The sequence below is a fragment of the Candoia aspera genome, chromosome 3 (genome assembly GCF_035149785.1).
Source record: "Candoia aspera isolate rCanAsp1 chromosome 3, rCanAsp1.hap2, whole genome shotgun sequence".
NCBI lineage: Eukaryota > Metazoa > Chordata > Lepidosauria > Squamata > Boidae > Candoia > Candoia aspera.
The window spans coordinates 160,789,782-160,815,618 of NC_086155.1; the positions used below are offsets into that span (position 1 = coordinate 160,789,782).

The window sequence follows — 25,837 nt, forward strand, 5'->3', positions numbered from 1 at the left end:
ATATAGCCTTCAGACTTGAAGTTCAGTAGCACCAATTAGTAAGGGTACTTTATTTTCCCATAGGAATATGTGGGTGTGAAAGTTTAGCACTTCTGTGGATTAACATGCTGAAATTTTCTGTGTTGTTTCAATGTTAATAAATGGGCAACTGAAGTGACTACCCCAAAATTTCAAATCCTGGAAGCTGAATCCTAGGTGAGAATCACCATGTTTTTCTATCACCTTAATCATGCCCAAATATTGTGGAGAATTGCAAAGGCAAGTTTTAATGCTCTTACATCAGCTGAGATGGAGGATAGAACACACCTTGTAGTGAATACCTCTGCCTTTTTGATTTTGGATCTGTTGAAGCTCTTGCTCATTTTTTCCTATATTACATTGGTATAGAGATATTTATAGGCATAGGAAGTAAATTTAATTTTTTTTTAACGCCTCAACCCAATCATTCGGATCATGTTTATGTTTCTTTCTCAGCAGCCTGATGCCGTTTGCAAGATAGCTAGATTCTGAGTGTTTGTTTACAAAGTTTGTTATGATATTGTTAAGGATCCACTTATTAATTATTAATACACCATATACTCAGTAGCTGTGATTCATGTATTTTATGCATTCATTAAATTGTTGATCTTGGACTATAATGAAGTTAGTATTAAAGTTTCAGGCTTATGCATTTGTTCTGTGTAGAAACATCCCTGAACATGGAGTAGGAACTGCAGCTGCTACAGAAAAAAGGTGCCAGGTTATTAAATGGAACCATATGATACCAGTCCTCAAAGTATTGCACTGGTTGCCTATGAACCCAATGTAGTACTTGTATGTGAATGCTTTCACAACTTAAGAACCAAGAATGTATAACAATGCTTCCCCCAGTAACATCAAACTCAAGTTTTAAGATTGGTTAGGCCCTGCTTGTGATACCATCCAGTGGGAATGGCCCATACTGAGAGAATTTGAAATAAGCCCTTCTTGGCAGTACTTTGAGATAAAAACAAGCTCCTTTTTACAGCTGTTTGGAATGTAATGTGGCTGTGGGACTTTTAAAATTATTTTTATTTATTTATTAAGCAAATTTATATGGCTGCCCCACTCACACACGGTGACCCCAGGCAGCTTACAGAATTAAAATCCACAGTCTCTTGATTTATATCTATCTTGTTCTTTCTGTTGTCTTTTTGTTAAAAAAAAGCCCTCTTTGGGTGTTTTTGGTTATGATGCATGATATAATTTACATTTTGCACTGCCTTGGAATTACTTTATTCAAAGGACAGCATGTATGAATGAATAATGATGAAAACGTCAATTCTGAAATAAATCCAATAACTTCAATCAGGTTGCTCTTAACTATGTGAGTAGCATTGTAGCCTTCACTCTTGATTGCTGCTGGGATCGTAACATCAGAGCACATTCACAGCATCAGGCTGTACGCTAACTTTCCTGTGGAAGAACTATTTCTTAATGACCTAATGATAATAAATGTCTCTGTTTTCAGATTTTTCTTTCTAAGCTACTATCTGAGAAGAATAGAAGAATGTTTGATATGATCTATTAAGATCTGTTGCTAGAATTTATATCTTTTAATATAAATTGTTTTTATATTTCTACTGTTTATATATTTCTACTGTGAAGTACTCAATACATTTTTGCTTTCTGAATAATGTTGCTGCTTAGAATAGATCTGCTGAATATTCTGTAAAATGGAAGAGGATTTGCAAGATTATAACTTGGAATGGGCAGAACTCAGATACAGAAATGTTGCTAAGCTTAGCAGACCCCCCCCCCTTTTTTTTTTGCTTCACTTTAAATTCCTTAATTGTTCACCCAGCAAAAATCTCCAAATTCATCCTAAAATTAGATGGTAATTATTGTGTTTCTTCTACATATAATTAGGGCAAGCAGATTTTTTTAAAAGGTTACTCGGGCCTCCTACCTCTCAATGGTACTATAAGAAAAAAGATTTCAACTAACATACTGTAGCTTGTCATGCTATTGTTGCTTATAGTTCCTTTTCTATACAAGTATTAAAATGGTGCCTTTATTTTACATCTGGCCATCCTCTGTATAAGGTAAAATTACAAATCACTGTGTAATAATCTTAATGTAGAGCTAACTGTGCAATTTGATCCATTTTGATCAGAAGTAAGTGCCATTAGTCAAAGGATGAGGACTTGGCTATAAAAAGTCAAAAGATCTGCTGAAGAAGCATGACATAGCTGTGCCAAAAATAAAGTCTGTGTCAGTAACATTTTAGAGTTATTTGTGAATGTCAGCACACATATGGATACAGATGATTCAGTAGATAGTATTTACTTGGACTTTCAAAAGATACTTGACAAAATCTCTCAACAAAAAGTGCTAAGCAAAGTTAATTAGGAGAATAGGAGATCCTGCTCTTAGGACTCATTAGTGAACAGATAGCAGAGAATACATGGACAAATCTGAATTTGGACTGTTGATTTTTAACTTGGTCGTACATTAGCTGGATTTAGGAGTAAGTGAATGATTTGATGGTTGAGTTTGCTAACAACACTGCAGTTATAATTAATGCTTAGAGCAAAAGGGAACCACGGAGACCTTCAAAAGGATCTTTTGAGGAATTGGGCAACAAAATGGCAAATGCAGTTCAGTGTTAGCATATGTAAAGTTATACGTATTATGAGTTAACAATCCTAACTTTTCGTACAGGTACAAGTGATAAGGCTAGTGGTATCAGTAGCTTAAAGAGCCAGTTTGCTGTGTTAGTTAAGTCACTGGGCTAGAAACCAGAAGACTGTGAATTCTAGTCACACCTTAGGCACAAAGCCACCTGGGTGACCTTGGGCCAGTCACTCTTTCTCAGCCCTAGGAAAGAAAAACTTCAGGAACTTGTCCTAGAAAACTGCAGGAACTTGCATCCAGGCAGTCTCTGAGAATCAGAATGATTGAATAGATGGAAAAAAAAATCAGCACCTTAGCCAGCTGGGTGCTTGATGCTTCTTACATAGATAGTTTGTTAGCAGGGGAATGCTGGATTTGGTACAGAGGCTCATAAATTTTTTTTGGCATAAATATATATTATTGGTAAAACAAAACAGTGTTTCTTCAATCATAAAAGCATTTAGGACAAATTCATTTTATTCTTGTACTTATTCATTTATGTATGTATTTGTTATCTATTTATTATTAGATTTGTGTGATGGTGAAAAGTCTCCTGTGCAAGCACCGAGTCATATCTGACCCTTTGGGGGGATGCCGCTTTTGTGATGTTTTCTTGGCAGACTATAGCAGGGCGGTTTGCCTTCCCCAGTTGTCACCTTCCCCAGCAAGCTGGGTACTCATTTTACCAACCTTGGAAGGATGGAAGGCTGAGTCGACCTGAGCCGGCTACCTGAGAATCCAGCTTCTGCTGGGATCGAACTCAGGTCGTGGGGAGAGTTTCAGTTGCAATACTGCCACCTACCACTCTGTGCCACACAAGGCATTCATTAGATTTATATCCTGCCATTATTTTGTACAACATAATACTACTGCTTAAGTAGATTTCAAGTAAAAACTGCATGTGCTCAGAATATTGATTTTGAGTAACAGAGCATTTTGTTTGTTTTTAGTTATCTGGTTTTTGTTCTAAGATATCAGGATAGTAAAAGCAATTTTAGAAAAGCACAACAGGAGAAAGGGGCCACCTGATGAAACATGACATACCAATTCTTCCATCACTTGGTGTTCTTTGGGGTCCTTTAAGGCTACTGGGGGCAGCTCTACACAGTTCAGAAGGCATTCCATATCTTCTGATCTCATGTTCAGCTGGTTTTGAGAGCTGAGTTAACTTATTTCTATTTTGGGGCTGATTTATTTGAACCTGAAGACAGTTAGCTTTTCCATGTGTAGCACTACAGAACTTGTAGGTGGGCCACACTGAGAATTATGGGAGATGTAGTCAGTTTTCCTACTCTGACTGCAATTTTCTTGATTTTCTCCACAACTCACAGATTCCTTTTAATTCATTAGCTATGGATTATTTCTTTTCTGCTAATAGTAGCACACATTAATTGCATTGTAGGTGTAGACAAGCATTAGAATCAAGCACTTCCACATCAGTGCCTTACACCACTTTGGTATCAGTTTCACATGGGATTGATCTCACAAGGCCACCTGGTTTGTGAGCAAAGTCATTTTAGTTTTGATTCTGCTTTGGTTTATTTGGAGCCTCGTGTGGCTCAGAGTGGTAGGCGGCAGTATTGCAACCGAAACTCTCCCCACGACCCAAGTTCGATCCCAGCGGAAGCTGGATTCTCGGGTAGCAGGCTCAGGTTGACTCAGCCTTCCATCCTTCCAAGGTCAGTAAAATGAGTACCCAGCTTGCTGGGGAAAGTGACAACTGGGGAAGGCAATGGCAAACCACCCTGCTGTATAGTCTGCCAAGAAAACATGGCGAAAGCGGCATCCCCCCAAAGGGTCAGACATGACTTGGTGCTTGCACAGGGGACCTTTCACTTTTTTTCACTTTGTTTATTTGAGTCTACAGCAACATAGATATTTTTCTTTTAAGTATTATGACTCTTTAGACCTTGTGGATAGACTGTTTTCTCATTGATCTCTCCCAACTTGAGCCACTGCAACAATATGCAGTCACAGTTGCAGCTAATGAGGAAAGCATGTGTTGCAAAAACGTTGACATGTTACAATTTCACAGCTTGCAAACATCTTTTAATTGCAACTGAGGAATGGCACTTTGCAGACAGCTTTGCCACATAGAGACTGCTTAGATTTGTTTCACAAATGACCAGGTAATTGTATACCTGTACTAAAAATGTGCATGGAATGTCTTTTGTGTGGAGTGGGGAGAAGAGATGTTTGTTTCTCCAGGATTTGGAGCAGCTCAGTGAATGGGTCACTGAATTATTATTATTATTATTATTATTATTATTATTATTATTATTATTATTATTATTATTATTATTATTTCTCACTCTGTTATTGGCCAGTTGGAGTGTGGGCACTGATTGACTCATAATGTTACTGCCTGCTGTCAGCATTTTGAGGTCTGCAGAAGTAAGGGCAGTTGCAAGCTGGCTTCAAAATACTTTTGGAGGAATTGGGGAGTGAAAACTGTGATGTGGAAGAGACCTGGGCTGGTGGTCTTTGTCTTTCACCCTAAGGTCCAAGCCTAGTGGAACCCCTCCCACTGTAATTTTCTACAGTTGTTAACCACAGCAGGCCTGTTGTTGGCAAAGGACATTATAGGCAAAATACATACTTTTTGTACCATCACAGTGGATTAGATACTGGGATAAGCAGGAAAAAGAAAGAACAATTGTATTTATTCCTCATATGTCAGACTTCGAAGATTCCACTGAAGAGATATTTCTAGAGATTCCTCCTAGCTCTTAGATTACGTGCTTCTTGGAGGTTAAAAACATTCTCGTAGAAGAAAGCCTTTAAAAATAACTAAACAGTGAAAAATTTCCTCCTACAATAGACACCCTCATCCTCTTTCTAAGGGGTCTGTATTTTATTGAACTCGTTTGAAATACCAGATTGTAATACCATTTTCTGCAATAAACAGAATTAGTTTTCATTTGCTAAGTCCCAAAACACAATAGACTCTTACCCTCTTTGAAAATTCATGGAGAAATATAAACTACCAAGCTTATGTGTTTGTGTTTGAGTTTGAAAAGGAAAGAAGGAAAAAGGCACAAGGATTAAGTCAAGTTTCACATTTAAGTTATCTTCTGTGTCTCAGTAAATTGAAGGAGCATGCTGAAAGTATAAAAGAGAAGGAAAAGTATAAGAAAGGTGGTTCACTCATTCCAAATTCCATTTGGTAGAAATACATAGAGCAGTCTTCCCCAATATGCTGTCCTACAAGCCTACTGGACTGCGGTTTCCACGATGTCCTAGCCATTGTGATGAGGGTAACCTGACAGAAACAACTGGTGTAAAATATAGAACATTCCTGTCAGTAATTAAGTTCAGCTGCTTCAAGGAGCTCTCTGCACCACCTGAGCATGCATGTATTGTAAGTAATCACATACCCAGAAGACATGGACAGGGCCTTGAAGTTGCTGGCAAATGTCTTATAGGCTGCAATGCCTCGGCATCTTGAGCACTAGTTTCAGAGGGACATTTTGGTAACCTTACAAAATGCTCCTCCAAACAGTTTGTACAACCCTAATAGCAATACTACTCATGATAGCTAGAAGAACAGTCACCTTTTTTTTTTTTTCAGTGCTATAGTCTTCTGACCAAAAGATTAAAAAGAAAACAACTGGAGAAATGTATCTTCCTTTGAAGCTCTTCAAAAGTTCCTGTGATATCTGAGTGGGCTTTGCTAGCAGATGGAAGAATGCAGTGCTATTTAGACCACTGACCTGATCCAATCTGATGATTTTTATCTGCTTGGGAATAGCTTTGCTGCTTCTAAGGGTATCCTGTTCTAGTGACAGAATGGGATGTGTATCCCACTGATGCTATGGAGTGTTCCACACTTGGCCAAACCAAACTATTTGCTGACTTGAATTATCCTTTCTCTGGTTTGCTAGGTTGATGAAGTGCTTGAGAAAGCGTGTTTTCTTATCACCCTCAGTTAGTCATTAGTCATGGAATAGCTGCTTTGAAGTCAACTTCTTCTAGATAAACTAGAAATTTATGTGCATTGTTTTTCTTCAGGAAACTGCCACCAGCACTAATCATTCTGTAGGGCAGGCATTTCCTGTTGAGAAATACTTTTTGAACAAATTTTAAAATATGATTGGTCTGAGATGTGCCTCTGAAAATCCCACTGAAAATGTTGTTACTCTATTATAATGTAGGTCACAATTCTTTTTATTTTAAATTGCCAAGCAAATTGAAAAATGAATATTTAGAAAAGCAATATAGCCTACAGTTGCAATCCCAGAGTTAAATATTACAGCAGGAATAAGGCTAACATAACAGACAATGAATGGAGAGCAGATACATTCCACTTTGTAAACAGATTTCTCTCTCCATTTTCAGTGGCCTCCCTAAAGATTCCAGCTAGTGCTCCCATGAATAAATACTTGGTATAAAATTTAGAAAGTTTATCATAGTTTTGCTTTGATGTAAAACTGTGTTGAATCATTCAAAGAAACTGCAGTGGTTTGTTCTTCATTGTTAGACATCTGGTATGTAGATAGGCTACAATTTTGGACTGTTTTCTGTTTATTTTGAGAAAATATATTCTCTAATTGATGTTAGGCATGTGTCTTTGGTGGGTTAGCAAGAATTGCATTGCAGCTTTTGGGAAGATCATGTAGTAAAAAACAGGTATTCGGGAGGAAAAACTCCATGATGGAAAGAAGTGGTTCCATGAATAAAGGAGGAAAAGAAAAAAAAATCCTCTTCAACTGTAAGACCGGAACAATCATTACAGCAGTGTATTCTGCTTCATGCTTTTATATGATCTCTGACTGAACTAAAAAGATGTGTGACATCTTGACACAAAAATGGGTATGTTAGGATGACAATATGCCCCCATATACCCTTGGAGAAAGACTTAACAAAAACCAGAATTTCTGAGTGTGGTGGGTAAGATTAATATATGGGAATTCCAGAAGTAGGTCTGCTGTAGTCATCATAATAGTTCTAAAGTAAAACAAGTTTCTTCTTTCAGTTGCCCATCTTTTCAGAGCCAGGACTCAAGATCCTTAGTAATAGACAACTGCTTGCTCTCACAAAATGAAACACAAAAGGCTCACAATTGAAGGTGCCTTCAGATGGAAGGTCCTTGTATTGCCAGTCCAAAGGAATAGGGCATCTATTCCATATAATTCTTCTTAGCAGGTTTTCGTAAGGCACATGGCTGCCTTTTTTCAAACATGGAATTATATTTGCTGCCTGTGCTGTGGTATTTGCAGAATCACCTGGTGACTTTTTAAAATTTTCACAGGCAATCTTAATCATAGAATGATTTTTAGATTTTGGACCAATAATATCTTTACTCATTTTAACAATTTCTTGCATTATGTTTTATGTTTTAATAATTTGGTAAGGTGGCCAGAGAACTTGCTTCTTAGCCGCTATATAAGTACTGTAAACTTTTAAAAATAAATATTTTCTAATGAGGATGTTAACTAATGTCTTCACACAGACTTCATGCCTACTGAGTAGACTGCCATATTTTCAGTGATCACTAGAGAAGAGAGTGTTATGGTAAAAGTTAAAGGCCATTAGCTTCAGAGTTAATTTAACTCCCACACCCACACAAAAGCAGTCTTCTCAGAGTCAAAAATGCTCATTCTTTGCAACCCAGAATCACAGCTAGAAGACTCACTAAATGATAGAGTACTCTCAAATCTGAGTTTGAGAACTTGAAAAGTAAATAGAAGAAGAGTAACAAAGTGCAAGATACAGTATCTTCTTTGCCAAGAGAGTGTTAAGGCTGCCACAAATCAGTTCCCTACCTTTCTATTCCATTTTTCCCAACAGTTTCTGTTCCCTGCTTTGGAATTTAGACAACTTACTGTATTCCTTTCCTGACCAGATCAGCCTTGGTACCTTGGCAGGCTTCATATAAGGTTTCACATAAGTCAGTCAGAACCTAACACAAACATAGAACCAGGTAATCAGGAATCAATACTCCAAATGTGACCAGTTAGAAGCTGGCATGAACAAAGGACCAGTCAGGAACCAACACCACCAAAATGACCAATGAGGATCGGGCACAAACAACCAATCAGAGACCAGCCCTCACTAACCTGCACCAATCAGAAACAAGCTTAGCTAAAGGCCAGTCAGAAGTCAGGACACCTGGCTGTAAAGACAGGAGCCCAGTCAGACCCTGCTCAGTTGCCTCTGGTCTGCGCAGCAGACCACCTTGCTTCTAAAGATGCCAGCCACAGTTGCCAGCAAAATATCAGGATATCTGTTGTCTAGACCATGATCACTAAACCCTGAAGCCCAACATCGCCTTTCACATAAGGTCATTATATGCATATAGGAGATAGTCAAAGGTGAGCTATTGTCCAAGTCTTTAAAGACTGATTGAGTTTTCCCTCCCTCCCTCTTACACTCTAATAAATTAGGGAGGAGTCAGTCTGAAGTTCTTTCTCACACTTTCACTGTTTCCAAGGCTTAAAGTATGCTTTTGTTTATGTAACTGGCCCTGTTTCTGCCTAGTCCTCCCAAGGTCATCTCTGGTTCTCTACAGAACCCCAGTTTTCATATCAGTTCCATCTGGGGGAATGCAACTAGGGAGTCAAGATCTGAAGGTCTATGTATCCACAGCTACTAGGATGAGTTTGTTCCTCCCCATCCAGATCCCCACAGTCTTTTGTCACTAGGACAAAATCTTGATAGCATAATTTGGTTGGCAAGGAGTTGAGATGTACAGGTGAGTATCATTAGAATACTGATGATACTTGATCCTGTATCTGATGGATGACCTCTCCCAGCAGCTTCAAGTACAGTAGATGTTTAACAGGAGGGGTGTGAGTGTGAAGCCTTTTGGCACCCTGCAGCTCAAGGACTTTAGATTTGTTTTCTCCACTCCTATCAACACCAACTGGAACTGGCCATGGAGAATGGATGAGAACCACCATATTATGTCCCTAACCCTAACACAGAATCTGGTTAAAGAAGAGAATCTTTAGGAATAGACAATTCCTTAATTAAAGATTTAACCCCCTAATTGTGGCTAAATTCTTTAGTTTTAAATGCAGGCAGAGAATCAGAGCTAAACACAAAATCTAATTGTATGCATGTGTCACCCTAACAAGCTTCGGTGTGTTTAATTTTGGTTTTTTAAATGATTAAGCTGAGTTTCACCCTTTCTTTTCTTTTTTTTCTTTTTGTAAACATGAGAAGCTGAGGGTTCATGCATACATCTACAGAACAAGCATATTCTTCTGACCATTTTTAAATATGTCCTCATGTGTTTGTGTCATTCCCAGCCAAAAGCAGAGACAACCTAAAGTCACCTTTAGCTGTCCTACTTTAAAGTAATGTTTTCTCTTTTCTTCCAACAGCATTTTTGCTGTGCATACAATCTGGCATTCTTCATTGATGATGTGGTTGCTGACACAGCTGGGGTGGGATCTACTCAGCTCCTTAAAAGTATTGGGGCATCCCCCTCACTGCTGGTTGCTAGGAACTGCATTCCATGAACAGTTTGACTTAGGCTTCTAGAAACACCTGGCTTCTGCAGAGGCATCTGCTTGTGTAATATATGACTGCCTCTTTATGAAGTACAGTTCTTATGCAAGCTCCTTATAAATATGGATTTGGTACTCTTGAAAGAGTGTCCAAACTGTGTTTAAAAACAGGACTGTTGCTCTTGTCCAAGAACACTAGTCTTGTGCTGCCCAGAAGATTGATTAAACCAGGAAAGAGAAGTAAGTTTCTGTAAGTTGAGTGTTACTGATTTTGTTACTGATTACTGCATTGCAAGTTTTAATGGGACTCCATTTTCATACTGATTCCTCCATTCCTGTGATTTGCCCAATGGGCTATTTTTAGACACAGGTTTAACACTCTTTCAAAAGAGTACTAGACTACATTTAAAAATAGGCCAGCTGACAAGTCACAGGTATGAAGTACGTCTTTGTGTGCATCCTGTTAAGGCAACTTGACAAGTGGCTAAACCTACCATTCAGAGCATTGACCTAAGTTCACCAAGCCCTGCCTCACTTTATGTTAAGGAGAGGGATTTGCTGGCAGGTGACACGTGGTGGGAGGTGAAATGAAGCCGTGGAAGTACATCAGTCCCTTTCCTAAGCTTGTCCCATTTTGAAATAGTAAACACGGCACCAGTCACAAGCTTTATTATTAAAGCAGAATAGGACTCAGTCATGAGTCACAATTTATGTCAGCATACTTTTGGGCTGCCCCAAGGAGAAGAGGATATAATGTGAACACAACCATGAAGAAAAGCCCTGAAAGCAGTTCACAGGTACACATGAAAAAAGATGACTTTGTATAACAAAGTTGATAAGGGGCTTGGCAACTAATTCCTATGAAGAATGGTTAAAAGGTATTTATAAAAATAATAAAGGCAGGATAGAAAATAAAATAAGTAAGTAAAAGAACTAGGCATGTTTAGCCTAAAGAAGAGAAGGCTAAGGAGAGACATGAGAGCAGTCTTCCAATGCTTGAAGGGATGCCACAGGGAAGAGGATGTAGGTTTATTCTCTGTAGTGACCAAGGGTAGGGCAAGAGCCAATGGGTGGAAGCTTTACAAAGAGAGATCCAAACTCAAAATAAGGAATTTCCTGACCATGAGAGGAGAGCTATTAACTAGTGGGATAACCTGTATCCTGGAGTCATCCAATGTGCCATTATTGGAGGTTTTCAAACAAAGCTTGCCTGGGATGGTCTGAGGATTGCTGCCCTGGGTTGGACTAGAAGATCTCCAAGGTACCTTCCAATCCTAAGGTTCTGTGATTCTGTGCTTCTATGAACATTAGGTGTTTTCTGTGGGATCAGATGAACTCTCTTTTCTAGAATGTACCTAGTAATTTGTCTGGCTATGGCCATATATGGCCCCTCAGTAGCAACTCTACCCCTACTCCTTCTCACTGCTTTTGGTACTGGGAAATCAAGCATAAGCATCTTCTTTTTTTTTTTAATCCATTCAATCATGCCTGATTCTTGGAGGTTGCCTGGACAAGTCCCTGCAGTTTTCTGGGGAAGGTTTTTCAGAAGTGGTTTGCCATTGCCTGCTTCCTAGGGCTGAGAGAAAGTGACTGGCCCAAGGTCACCTAGCTGGCTTTGTGCCTAAGGTGGGACTAGAGCTCACAGCCTCCTGGTTTCTAGCCTGAGGCCTTAGGCATTACACCCAACTGGCTCTCCATCATAAGCATCTGGCTTATGTATAAAGCCCATGTAGTAATGCAGGCAAAAGCCAGAGAGGGTTTTTTCCCCTTTCCCATATCTTACCAATGGAAATTGCACCAATAAAAAGATAATAATTTATACATATTCCTTTTTCCATAGGAACAGCATATATTGCAGCAATCAAATAGAAATTTATTCCAAAACATGCAAGTTTGAGTGCCTCTTTTTGCTGCATGCTGAACTGTATGCCAGTAGAATTCTCTTTAAGATTTCTGTAGCATGTTTTAGAAAACACCACCATCTTCCATAATTTTCAAATGTTATCTGGAATAATTGGAGCAATATTTATTTTCAGTGGCGTGAACTTTGTATTTGAATTTTGAGAAAACAGCCTAAATCCAGTAAATATCTGATTTAAGTACAATATTAAAAGACATCATCATCATCTCCAATCCGTGTCTGGAGAGACTTGCTGGCACAACATCTTAAAGATCAAGAATAGTTTTTTTTCTGTTTTTAATGAGTTTTGATGCAGAATATAGGTTGTGGTGGGCTTCTTTTTAGAAGCTCAGGAAAAGGCATAGGGAACAAAGAAACATTTCCTTCTATGCTACTATATCATTCCTGTCTTGAAGCTTCTGTCATTCTGGCACTAGAAAAGAAATGAACATATTCTCATAGCTCTTCAGTATTTCGGTGCTATAGCATTTACTATTTTGTTTTATTTATTAGATGTTCATACTATTCAAGTTCTCTGGATAATAATACAATTCAGTCAATATATAAATAGCTTGTTATAGTTGTCTTTGTTATACATGGTTTCTGCTTAGTGAATGAGACCAGCAAAGTTGTAATATCAGTCTGTACACTGAGTAGAAACCATATGAAATGGTAAGCTCATTATATATCAACATTACCAATGTATATAATGTGAAAGTGCAAGCAGACTGAACCTGATGGAAAAGGTTTAGATAATCCACTTCCTTTAGGATGCTCTGCAGCTGAATAATTTTCCACCACATGCCTAGTGACCTTCCCCAAAAGATTGGAGTAGTGGGCAAAAGTTATTAAACACTACTGGATCCAAGGAGAACTCTAAAGGAGGGGGCGCCCCACAGCCTCCTTCAAAGCTGCTGGCATCCTCTGTTCCATAGTGAGGCATTGACTACTTCCTGGATCCAGCAAGTCACAGACTCAACAGCTCTACAGGAGCCAGGAGAGTTGGATCAAGCCTGCAAGTGGCATGCTTCAGTAGAAATCCCTCATGGAATGCAAATTTCAGATGCAAATTCTTTGATGGAATCTGACAAATGTTTATATAAGTTGGCTAAAATTATTTATAAGTAAATACTTCCAGAACTTCAGTGTTATTCTAGTTCATAAAAGGGCTGCCTATATTTCCCTGCTAGAATACGCTTAAGTCAATCACCAACATTCAGGTTTTGTTGACACTAGGTTTAATAAAACAGAATGAAGACAGTATTATTTTCCTGTCCTGCGTTTGATGTGCATACTGCTGAGGACAGCAAAGCTGAAGAACAAAGGGCAACAGAGCAGAGACAAGCTGCAGTCGTAGAAACAGTTGTGGTTGGTGGAGGAGGCTAATGCTTCCCTTCATTTGGAAATCATTTCTCGAGAAATGACCAAAAGTAACAGATTGCTGTTTCCAGGCAAAATGTTGCTGAGTTTTTTTTTTCTTTTCATTATTGCAAAGTATATATACTGGCATTTTGGATATTTTCCTTAATAATGTATAGTGTGTGTGTGTGTACATACACACACACACACATATACAAACACGTACATATATACAGTGCTCATTGATAGACAATATTATTTAAAAGATCAGCTGCTCCAACTGACATGTCAGAAATACTCCCTCTCTGCTCTGATTTGAATTGTTTCGGTTTATATACTATCCTTAACTTCATCAGACTGGGGCATGTGATACAACTGCACTTTAAGACAAGGTTAAAAACATCTGCAGTTTAGAAACAAGGTCCCTGGGGAGGGCTTTAAACCAGAGTGCTGATCTGTTTCCTGTCTTTGTTATGATTTCTGCCCTGTAACTGAATATCCCTCTGAGCTGCAGCAAATAAGAATTATCCTACTATGGCTATGTCAGCAGGCCAAGAATTGCTGGCTTCACCTCCCTCTTTTACATATTCCTAGTGAGCTTCCAGAATCCCAAAGCAGATTTTTATTCATTTATATTTTAAACTGTGCTCTCAGAGCATGCTTTGAGAGTAATGGACAGTTGCTCTCATCTTACTTTCGTTATTAACATTAAATGGATGCCTTAGTGTGGGATACTATATTTTTATTTGCTACCTCCAAAATTTCACAGGAATGCTACACAATGGTGTTGCTGTTTATATTTTGTCCTACATTTTTTGCCAACCCTGCCAGGCTAATCTGATGCTGTTTGTACTTAAAATGTCATGTTTAGTGGACAAATGGAATGCAGTTGGTCATAAATCATCCGCATAGGAAACTTCAAAAAATGTGGTCTTACATAACCTTGTTATAATGTATATGGAAAATTACTGGAAAAAAATTGCAAAAGGTAGTAACAGGGAGGTTCTCAGCAGTGTTCTGCAGGGGTAAGAATCTCCTTTGTATACAGCACCTGGCTATCCTTGGCTGTTCTCAAAAAATTAAGCAGGATTAGACATGGCCTTGTTTGGATGGGAAACCACCATACCTAAGTGCTAGATTACACTAGGAAGTCTTTAAAAAAAAGTTGGGATGAAAACAGTGGCAGCTATTTCCATATTGTTGCCAAGGAAACTATATGGACATTCCATAAAGTCACCAGCATTTACTCAACACAAGAGAGATTTCCATTTTTTATGAATATATTCATTATAGGAAAACATGAGGGGTTCTCACAAGATTTATAGCATTTGCAAGAAAAAAATGCCTAAGGGAGGTAAAGGAGCTACATGGATTAGCTCCATATTCCCACTCCAGTATCCACCACCTTCACATGTTTAAAACTAATTGAAATTGTTTGTGTACATACACTTACTGTCCAAGTGTATAGAAGTAGTCCTTGTTTAGTGGCTGCCTCGTTTAGCAACCATTCGCAGTTACAACAGTGATGAAAAAATAACTTTGTGACCAGTCCTCATATTTACAGCTTCACAGGTCTGTAAAGCAAAGGCAAGTTGAAGTACGACTGCAAGCACAGTTGTGGTTTCACTTAGTGACTGTTTTACTTAATGACCAAATTGCCAGTCCTAATTGTGGTTTTTAAACAAGGACTACCTGTATAACTCTTCCACACAATGGGAATCCCTGGTCCTGTGATGTTCAACCTCAGCAGAGTTTAACTTCTATAGATTAGTACATATGTATATTTCCTTTTGATGCATTCCTGATACGTTGGGTGGAAAACTGCTGGACAGCTCCCGCTCACATTATTCCTTCATGAGCAAGAGGCAGTGTAATGACTTGGGAAAAAATAGTCTTCTACAGCACAGGTGTCATGACCTCATTGCAAGGCACAAAGAGCCTCACAACGTAGATCATGATCATCAAGGAATAGAGGAAGAAGATAATTAAACCAGGGATTAAAACAAGCACCCAAAGCACCCACACCCATGGACCCATATACAGCTGAAAAGAAGGACATCGGATGAGCAGAGATAAGCCGCATCTGGTGCCCCGGAGGACACACCAGAATCGAGAGGACAAGAGAAGACACCGGGAAAACGCCCATGCAGCCATCAAGGATCCCATCAAGAGGGATTGGCACAATAGAGGGTGGAGGAGCCCGGGGCCCTACAAGAGGGTATAAAATGGGCACCTCCACACCACACACCCCGTTCCCGTTTTTCGTTCTGTCAGCCACCATTCCAATAAACCAGAAATCCTTAATACCCATTAAGTGAGTCTGTGTCTTATTGCGAAGCGAGACTGACCCTGACAACAGGTGAGATATTATTTAGATTTACTCTACCCAACCCAGCATTGTGCAGTTGCACAGAGTGACAGTTACTAAGATTTATTTATTTTTATTTTATTTATTTATCATATTTTTATCACCGCCCATCTCCCCCACATGGGGGACCCTGGGCGGTTCACAGTAAAAACAATTTAAAATTCAATGAAATTATAAGTAATACTAATATTTCAATAAATATAAAATACAATAAAATCCAAATAAGGACAGATCAAATTCAGCCCATAAGGGATAAGGCTGATCCCTGCAGGGCTAGGGAACTAACCAGCCCCCAGAATGGCTCTTTCTCTTCCCACCCCAAGCATGGTAACAAAACCAGGTTTTCAGCTGTTTTCTGAAGTCCAGAAGAGAGGAGGCTAACCACATTTCCGGGGGAAGGATGTTCCAAAGGGCGGGAGCTGTTGCAGAGAAGGCCCGCCTTCTGGACCTCGCCAGATGGAATTCTCTTACAGATGGGGTCCGTAGCATGCCCTCTCTGCATGACCGAATAGAATGGGTTGATGTGACAGGGATGAGGCAGTCCCTTAGGTAACCTGGACCCATGCCATGTAGGGCATTAAAGGTGATAACCAACACCTTGAATTGGACCCAGAAGCAAACTGGCACCCAATGCAGCGTGTGGAGCAGTGGAGTTATATGTGCTGATCTTGAAGCACCTAAAATCATCCGCACAGCCGCATTTTGGACCAGCTGTTGCTTCCGTATACTCTTCAAGGGTAGCCCCATGTAGAGTGCATTACAGTAGTCTATATGGGATATGACCAGGGCATGAGTGACCATTCGAAGGGCCTCTCACTCCAGGAGGGGGCGTAACTGGTGCACAACACAAAGTTGTGCAAAGGCCCTTCTGGCCATGACTGCCACCTGCTCTTTGAGCAGGAGTCGTGAGTCCACAAGGACCCCCAAGTTATGCATCGGGTCTGTCTGGGGCAGTGCAACCCCATCCAGAACTAAAGACGGCGAATTCCTGGGCCATCCGTAAGACAGCCACTCCGTCTTACCAGGGTTCAGCTGAAGCCTGTTGTTCCCCATCCAGACTCCAACAGCCCCCAGCAAGATTTCCCTGCTAGTATAGAAGAGATTGGGAAAAAATGTGTAGATTATGAAGGATCTGTGCCATATAAGAATAAATAAGAAAAAGCTGGATGTTTCATCACCTGGCCAACCTCAGGCACTCTGGTATAATATGATGAACAAACAGAATTCAAATAAGCTGCCTAAGGAAGCTGTGGACTGTCTTTTCTTGCAGGGACAATTTAGGTATAGGATTCACTACTTTAGAAACAGTTGCTTCAAAAACTAGGATAATAGTTGTGAAGACCAGTTACAAAGCTGCTGAGAACGGTGAGAGTGGTAGAACAACAGGAACTGGGAAGGAGTTAAAGCCTTAAATTAAGGTCAGGGAAAACATATGGCCCTTCAAATGTTGCCGAACTTTAACTCCCAGCAGCAGTATGGGATGCTGGAAAATATACATTAAAATAATATTTCAAATCTGGTATCCCTAAATCAACATATTTTTCTTTCTATTGTTGTGTGTACTATAATTTGCCTCATTCTAGTAATTTTACAGTTATAGTGAAGGGGGAAAAAATTCATTATATATGAAACCAAGTAATTAGCAATAGAATAGGGAGCGTTTGAGTAAAAAATAAAATATCTGGACGAAGAGTCATTTGAAATGCACCTATGCAACTATGATAATTAAACATGTCTCCATTACTTATCATAGTTGACTTCTTTACTGGATTTTTAAAATGGATATATCATCTGCAAACAAATTAAGTACACGTAATGTTTTTATATTAAGACCTTGAATAGTCTTGTTATTTCTGATATTATATGCTAATGTTTCTATGTACTAAGATCAAACAAAATAGGAGAGAGTGGCTACTTTATTCGAAAACAATCAAATATGAGGGCTGTGTAAAAGTTTCTAAGAACACAACAGTTGTGCCAAATTCAGTTTGGGCCATTCTGACCTGTGGGACTTCAGGTTAGGCATGGCTATAATGCTCTGTTCTTTCAGAGAGTAAAAGAATGACATGTAACATTTATTGTAGACAGACAGACAGACAAACAAATAAATAAATTAGAGCGGCTGTTTCAAACACAAAAGGTTTTTAATTCAAAACATTTTGTATATCCCTACTAATGAGCTTTTTACATACATATATTCCATCATCCCTGCCTTTTCATGGTAAACAATGTTACCATGGAAGGCACAGAAAAAGAATGAGAAGTAGTGAGCAAAACAAATCAAGAATTAAGAGACTAGGAAATTAACTAAATATTGTTTACACTATTACTATTCACTGTTCTCCATATCTTTCTGTCCTTGTAAATCATCCTTGCTTTCACCGTATCCATACACTAATTCATAGCCTTCTGTTCCTTAAACTTCTCAACTCTTTTCTGTGAGGATCCCACCAAGTCTTTTCAGCCAAAATGTCCAGTCTTCCTCTGCCTCTCATCCTTTTCCTTATATATTTGTTTGGCAAGTTGATCCTCATTTGTTCTCTCTGTTTTGTATTGAGTTCATATAAGTATAGCGCACATTCATTCTTGAACTTTTTTTAATCACATACTTCTTAAATAACCCCTTCCCACTGCATTCAACTTACTTTTATATTTTGACATAGTCAGCTCTCCCTTCCATATGACGAATTGGCAGATGCATACTCTTATGCACAGTGATTTTTGCTTCTTTCAACAAACATTTGTTCCTTGCAAGAATCCATATACTACTAATACCCATCTACCAGCAGGTGCATGAATTAATTATAGAAATTAACATAAGTAAAACTTTAGTTTAATAAACCATTTGAGGGAAGGGCTTTCTGTTAAACCCCAATGTCCATTACATTTGAATTTACACAACTGACCTGATTTCCATTTGTGTCATTTGAACAATTACCTAACTGAAAAATAATTACTTAATTATATCGTTTGACGCAAATGATGTAAATTATATCAGTTGTCTGGATAGCTATGGAAATCTGAAATAAAATGTTGCTTAAATCTGAACACCACCGAATGGAGGTCTGGAGTATCGAGGTTTTATTATATTTCCAAACCCCATTTCCAAAAACAATTAAAAAAATTTTTATTTTCCACTCTGTATGCTTTGGAAAGCATCTAAAAACAGAAAGAGTGTGTTAGTGTACTTAGGACATTTAGTAGCCTTTTAACTGAGTCTATCATCTTTTAGGAAAAAACTCAAACTGATCAGGAGTTAGGTGAAGAAAGAAATTAAACATTAATTAATGTTTTTACAGCCTCGTCTGCCATATCTCAGCTAGCAGAAGGACCTAACAGTGTCGTATTTGGCTGTGCGATATTGCTGGATCAAAACTGAAATGTTTATAACTGCCCCATCTTCTTGGAGATGATAGTCTCCCTGCTTATTTACTTTCATAAACCTAAGTGATAATTTACTCTAGGACTGCCTTTGTACTGTCAGTTTTCTAGCTCCTTTGTTGAGTGTATGAAAATTATACCTTCCCTACTGGCTTAATTTTGTTTGTTTTCTTTCTTCTTTGCTAGAGAGATGGACATCTGGCAGGGCTTTGATGCTTCCTGGTCTGATCTGATTGTTCTCAGGCTGCCAGAGCTGACCACCACTGAGAGTCAGTGTAACAAGTCAGCATATTTCTTTGTCTGCTTGGAAAGTCTGGTACTCACATTGCTTCTTTTCAAATTAAGCAATAAAGAATAACCAGTGGATTTCCAGTAAACTGTATGGATATTAAACACAGAGGAAGAGCTTTTGAACCACGTCTTTTGCAAGACTTCCAAATAAAACGGGAAGTGTTGGAAGAAGAATGAGCTTGCATGTTTAGTGGGTTGTAAATTATATGAGTTCCTTTCAGCACAGTTAGTATATATAACTCCTCCATCCCCATTTCTGCTTGAGATCTCAGAAGAATATTACAGATTTTCCAGTACCGTTCTCCTTGTGTTATACTGCTATTGATCACACTTTAATACAACAAAAATAAACTCCATGCCCCTTCTGATTCAAATTACCTGTGTGGAGAAGTGGGCTTCATGTATGTAGCAATTTTTCTCCCAATTAGGATAGAATTCTCTATTTTGTTTAAAATAGGTTACCTGGATGGAGCAATGCAGAAGTCTGTTTCTGTTTCTGTGATTGCTCTTTCTAAGTCCATAGCCTGATCATGCCTTTTGACCCTTAAGTGTCTCTTTGTTAACATTACTCATCATTTATTGTTATGTTTCTTAAATTAATTTATTATCTCTTGTATTTGGTTTATTTGGGCCCTAGATCCTTTGTCAGCTGAAAAATTCACTACTACTTCAGGATGTATACAATCATACATGCAAACTATGTACAACCAAAAGCTGAAGAATTTTCAGTGCTTTGGTAAAGGATCTATGATAAAAAAAAAAAACTTCATAAATAAGGGGCTGTTGGAGTGACCATGTGTGTTAGATCGCTGCCACTCCTGATTGGTTAAAGCCTCCAGGGTGGTGTCATGTGGTTAGATCCAAGTGGTAGTAAATGCATCCTTGAGACACGGGTTGCTTCCTGTAGCTCTTAAAGTGATGGTAATCTGCCCTTTCCTCAAGAAACCATCTCTGGATCCAACAGAACTGGATAATTTTCATCTGGTCTCCGACCTTCCGTTTTTAGGTTTTTTCTCCTTTACTGCTCCAAAGGGCCTTAGAGGAAATGGATTATCTAGAACCCTTTCACTCTGGATTCAGGCTAGGTGATAGTATTAAGACAGCATTGGTTGCACTTGTTGATGACTTATGAAGGGCATGGGATGGAAGTAGTACATCCACCATGGCACTCCTTGAACTCTCAGTGACCATGGTGTCCTTCTGGACTAGCTGAGGAAGAAGCGATTGTTCTCTTCCTTTCTCCAGGATTGGTTCCAGTTGATATTGGTGGCAGGCAAGCAAGCTAACCTTACGTGTGTGTGTGTGTGTAATGTGTCTATTCATATCTTATTAAGAGTACAGTTTTCAATTGTTTTTGCTCCTTGTATGTTTCATAATTAGAGGAGGCCAGAACAAATAGATAAATGCTAATTGGAAGCTTCATATTTGAGGTTCATACACATATATAATGTCCTATTACATGATTTGCACTTGTAGAAGCTATGCATTTATCAATTCTTTCCTGACCTAATAAACATAAAGAAACATAGTCATTCCATTGTTTTTTACACCAAGAGAAAAAGGGTTGTTCCTTATTGTGTCTATTCCTGCAGCCCTAATTTATGCAGCTCACTGCAAATGCTTATTTGTGCATACGTCACTGTTAATTAATCTTTAATTATGGCTGATGTATTCAAGAAAGTGCTGTTATTAGATATTGTAAAGGGAAGGAAAGATTAATCTTCCCCAAATCTTACGGTAATTTTTAGTCTTCCAGTAAGGAAATAATGTGATGCTTATCCATTACGTGCTTTTGCAGTCTCTTAATTAAATCACATCATAAAGTTCCAGTTTAGAATATTTTATTTATGTTATATACACAGAAGTGGATTGATATGTATTACACAATAGTTAACAAAGCCAATATTTCCATATTGATCAGAATAAACTGCTGTTAAGAAGATGGAATTGTATGTTTTCATCCATCCATTCATTCACGCACTCACTCAATTTATACAGCTGCCCATCTCAAATACATGACTCTGGGCAGCTAACAATTATTAAAAGCAAGATAAAAACATTATTACAAACTAATAAATAACATATACAGTATATCAGCCAAGATTAAAAAAAAAACCAACCAACAGCAATTAACACAACCATGATACAAGCTCAACCACAATCTGAGGCCACAGGCTCAGTAAACAAAACCAGGTCTTCAAGACCTTACAAAAGGCCACCAGGGTTGGGACAAGTCTAACTTCCTGGGAAATTATGTTCCAGAGAGGAGGTGCTATGACAGAAATTCTTCCAGATGGTACTTCCTAATGGATGGGAACCACAGCATGCCTCTTCTGTCAGATCTAACAGGGCAGGTAGATACAAATGGGGAGAGACAATCCACAAGTAACCCAACCCGAAGCCATGAAGGGCTTTATAGGTAACTACTAGCTGCTTGAATTGAGTCTGGAAGCATAACTGACAGCCAGTGCAGCTTGTGAAGCAGAGGTGTCACATGTGCCAAACAAAAAGCAGCCATAACTGCTGGTACCACTATATTTAGCACCAGCTGCAGCTTCCAAATGCTCTTTAAGGGCAGCCCTGTGTAGAATACATTGCAGTAGTCCAGTTGACCAGAGCCTCCCAATCAGGGAACGGACAGAATTAGCATACAACATATAGCTGTGCAAAGGCGCTCCAAGCTACAGTTGCCACCTCTCCAAATTGTGCATAGGTTCCATCTGGGGTAGTGCAACCCCATCCAAAACTAAAGATGGAAAATCCCAAAACCAAGGGGCCCTAAAACCCAGAGCCACTTGGTCTTGCTAGGGTTGAGTTGAAGCCTGTTGTTTCTCATCCAGACCTCCACAGCTTCTAGGTACCGAAACAAGACCTCCATGACATCACTTGGATGATCCAGGGTAGAGATGTAAAGCTGGGTATCATCAGAATACTCATGATACCTCACCCCAAATTGTCAGATGACCAAGTGGCTTCATGTGGATGTTAAACAGGATAGGAGAGAATATTGAACCCTGTGGAACCCTCCAAAGCAGGGGCTGTGGGATGGACCTCTCCAACCTATCAACGCCAGCTGGAACCAGCCCCAGAGGAAGGAAAAAAAACAGCACAACACAGCACCGCCTATCCTCAACCCACAAAGCTAGTTCAGAAAGATACCATGATTGATGATACCAAAAACTGCTGAGAGGTCAAAAAGAAGAAGGATGGACACACTGTCCAGCTCCAGCCAGAGGTCAGAAGTGCAACCAATGCTGCCTTTGTCCCATACCCAGGTCTGAATCCCACCTTTAAGGGATCCAGATAATCTGCTTCTTCCAAAGTCCTCTGCAGCTGCCGTATAATCACCTTCTCCACAACTTTCACCAAAAAGAGAAGGCTAGAGATTGGATGAAAATTGTGCAGAACAATTGGGTCCAGCAATGGCCTCTTGAGGAGAGGGTGAACCGCTGCCTTCTTAAGAGCTGATGGAACCACCCACTCTCTCAAAGAGGGAATACACTACCACCAAGACCCAGCCACATGTCACCTCCCAGGAAGCCTTAGCCAACCAGGAAGGCCATGGATTTAAAACAGAGATGGTCGAGCTAAGAGTCCCTGTAAGTGAACCCTGTCCACTTCATCAAGACCAATAGGATGAAACTTCTCCCAGATAACCAATACTGGATACCTTCTTCACACTTTTTATTTTTGGAAGAAAAAAGGCAACCCAACAGAAGTTTAACATTTTGCTAAAATAATTTTGTGGTCCTTTCTGTAGGAAATATTTATTGTTCATGTTATTTCAGCAAGCTGATGGTTCTGTGGGAATGCAAACCTATGTAACTCTTAAACTCAATAAACTATTTTACATGACTTGTTAAACTATGGTATTGTTTGGCCTTCTGTGGCATGTGAGCCCAGATCTTGTAGTTAAGGTTGTTTCTAGATGGTTTATTTATCCTAACCATGGCTCTGCATGTTATCCGAATGTAGCTACACACACATACACACTGTCTGTCTAAATTTAAAACTCTCTTCTTGCCCCCAGACAAGCCAAATTCCCACTTGCATTTAACCATAGCACAGCCATTTTTTGAGTACAGCAATTCTCCCATGATGTTGCCTTCATTTCGTTCCAGACCATGAGTGAAACAGACTTAAGTTATCCATGGCTGTGCTGGTATTAAAGTTGTCTCTTTCCCTTATTCTAACATTGTTCAAAAGCAGCCTTAAGGTGTTTAAAATCTGTTTATGTTTCTTCATCCCTAGCATTGGAGGTGAAAAGTGGCCAATAATGGGAGTTTTTAGAGATGTACCTTCAGTGGAGATGTGGGGGGGGGATGGGGTATGTCTCCCTAAGGTACTGTTGTGCTGCATCATCATAGTCAGGGTGTATTCCAGGGAAGGATGAGCAAAGAATGCCAGGAGTGTATGCCAAGAGTATATAATCCCAACTGGGCCACCCATGAAGGCCATCCCAGCCGCCCAGCTAAAGTAAGCAGTGTATAGAAAGATGCAGGAGGCAGATGATCACTTTAGTGACAATGGCACAGTCATCATTTCATACTCTGTGGAAAAAGGCAGTGGTAAATCACTCTTGTATTTTACCAAAACCCCCAAATGGATAACCAATATAAAGTGATTGACAGTATATTGCCAGATGATTGGCCCCTCAGTCAGATGGCACTCAACATGCTACTGAGGGAGAATTTAGAATCTTTTGGTGTACTAATAGTGTTTATGTCATGGCCAGATTAAAGCCTTTGGGGCATCTAGTTGCTGATGTTTCCATACAGGAAAAGAAAATCTGAAGCTGCAAAGACAGAATTATGGTGGGAATATGGGATATGAGAAGCATGAATGTGGGACAGTTTAACACAGTGAAAGATGAAACAAGGATGCATTGACTTTAAGGCACCAGTAAATTGAAATGGACTGGAATTGGACACTTTCAGTCAGAAGAAGAAGTTTACCACTCAGAGCATGAAAAACTCCTCTCGTTACCAAGTTGGAAGGCTATAGGAATTGATGGAATAGCTACAGAAATATGGGAAGCAATAGAAGAAGAATCAGTAAGAGTTCTAACCAAACTATGCCAGCAAATCTGCAGAAAGAAATAGTGGCCAGCAGATTGCAAGAGGTCAGTCTACATACTAAAACCAAAGAAAAGAGACTTAAAAGAGTGGGCAGATTAGTGTACAATACCCTTAATTTCACATGAAAATAGAAAAATATTGCTTAGGATCATCCAACATGGAATGGGAGATTCCAGATGTTCAAGCTGGCATTACAAAAGGCTGAGGAACAAGAGGCATTATTACTGATACATGCTGGATAATTGAGAAAGCCAGAGAATACAGTATCAAAAATAAGTCAGTGTATGCTTCATTGATTAAAGAAAAGCTTTCAGTTGTATCAACGATGAGAAGCTAAGGAATTTGCTTGGGAGAATGGGCATCCCAAAAGATCTCCTTGTCCTCATATGAAAATTTCAATAACCTGCACTATGCTGATGACGCTGCTCTGAAATGCAAATGACATGCAAGTTCTAGTAATGAAAATCAAGGACCATAGTGAAAAAGCAGGTCCACAGTAAAGAAAGCAACAGGTACAGGAACCAATCTGTGTGTAGGTCTCTCAAAGGAAAATACGGCTTTAGAAGTTCTGCTAAGTTGGCCCAATTTTAATTTTTAAAATCTCATCACATTTTCTGTCCTTAGGTGGGATAAGAAAACTCTTGGAGATATACACATAATAGAAAGAATGCAAAGAGATGTATCTGGGTATCATTTGGCAGTAAATGAAAGCCATGTGCAAATTTCAGACTGGTTTTTAAGATGTACATTTGCACACCCACTTCTGAACAGAGCACGCTACTATGAAACAAGCAAAAGCATCTTTATTGCCAGATAGTCAAATCCATGTAACATTAATATGCTATTTCTCTATCTGTTTTAAAATATAACACAGGAAGAAATGGGATAGACTTCCTCATATTTCATATTATTAAATTCATAAATTTCAGTCAGATCTTAAACACTGAGTCATGGCAGTTCTGATGTGCACTTATTAATTTAGCCCTTTTTAAAGAAAAAAAATACACTTTTAGCTAGAATTATCACAGAGCAGCTAACAAGTATCGGTACTAAGAAAATATGTACCTTCCTACAGAAAAGGAAAATGGGTAGAGAAGGAACAAGCTCAGCCACCAATTCTTAAAGTTACAATTAAGTTCAAGTCCCATTGGGATGCAAATAATTTGGATAATGTGATTGAATGGCTACCATCTAGATGATGCAGAGCTCTCTTGGTCTGACAGAACCACCTTCCATCACCTCTGCTGATGGAAAGTCCTTTAGTCCAGTGATACTTCTATAAATGCAGGGGAGGGACAGCTGATCTTCATTGATTCTCCCACCCTCTCCACCATGTTCTCTAAAATCCTCCAAACTTTTGGAGCAGATTTGT

The 25,837-nt window shown here is 39.1% G+C and overlaps 1 protein-coding gene across 1 annotated transcript in view; it reads left to right on the top strand.

Annotated features, from left to right (window-relative positions):
- The window catches only part of COLEC12 (collectin subfamily member 12), a 106,544-nt gene that overhangs the window by 16,972 nt on the left and 63,735 nt on the right, over positions 1 to 25,837 (top strand). The gene's annotated exons all lie outside the window — the stretch shown is intronic.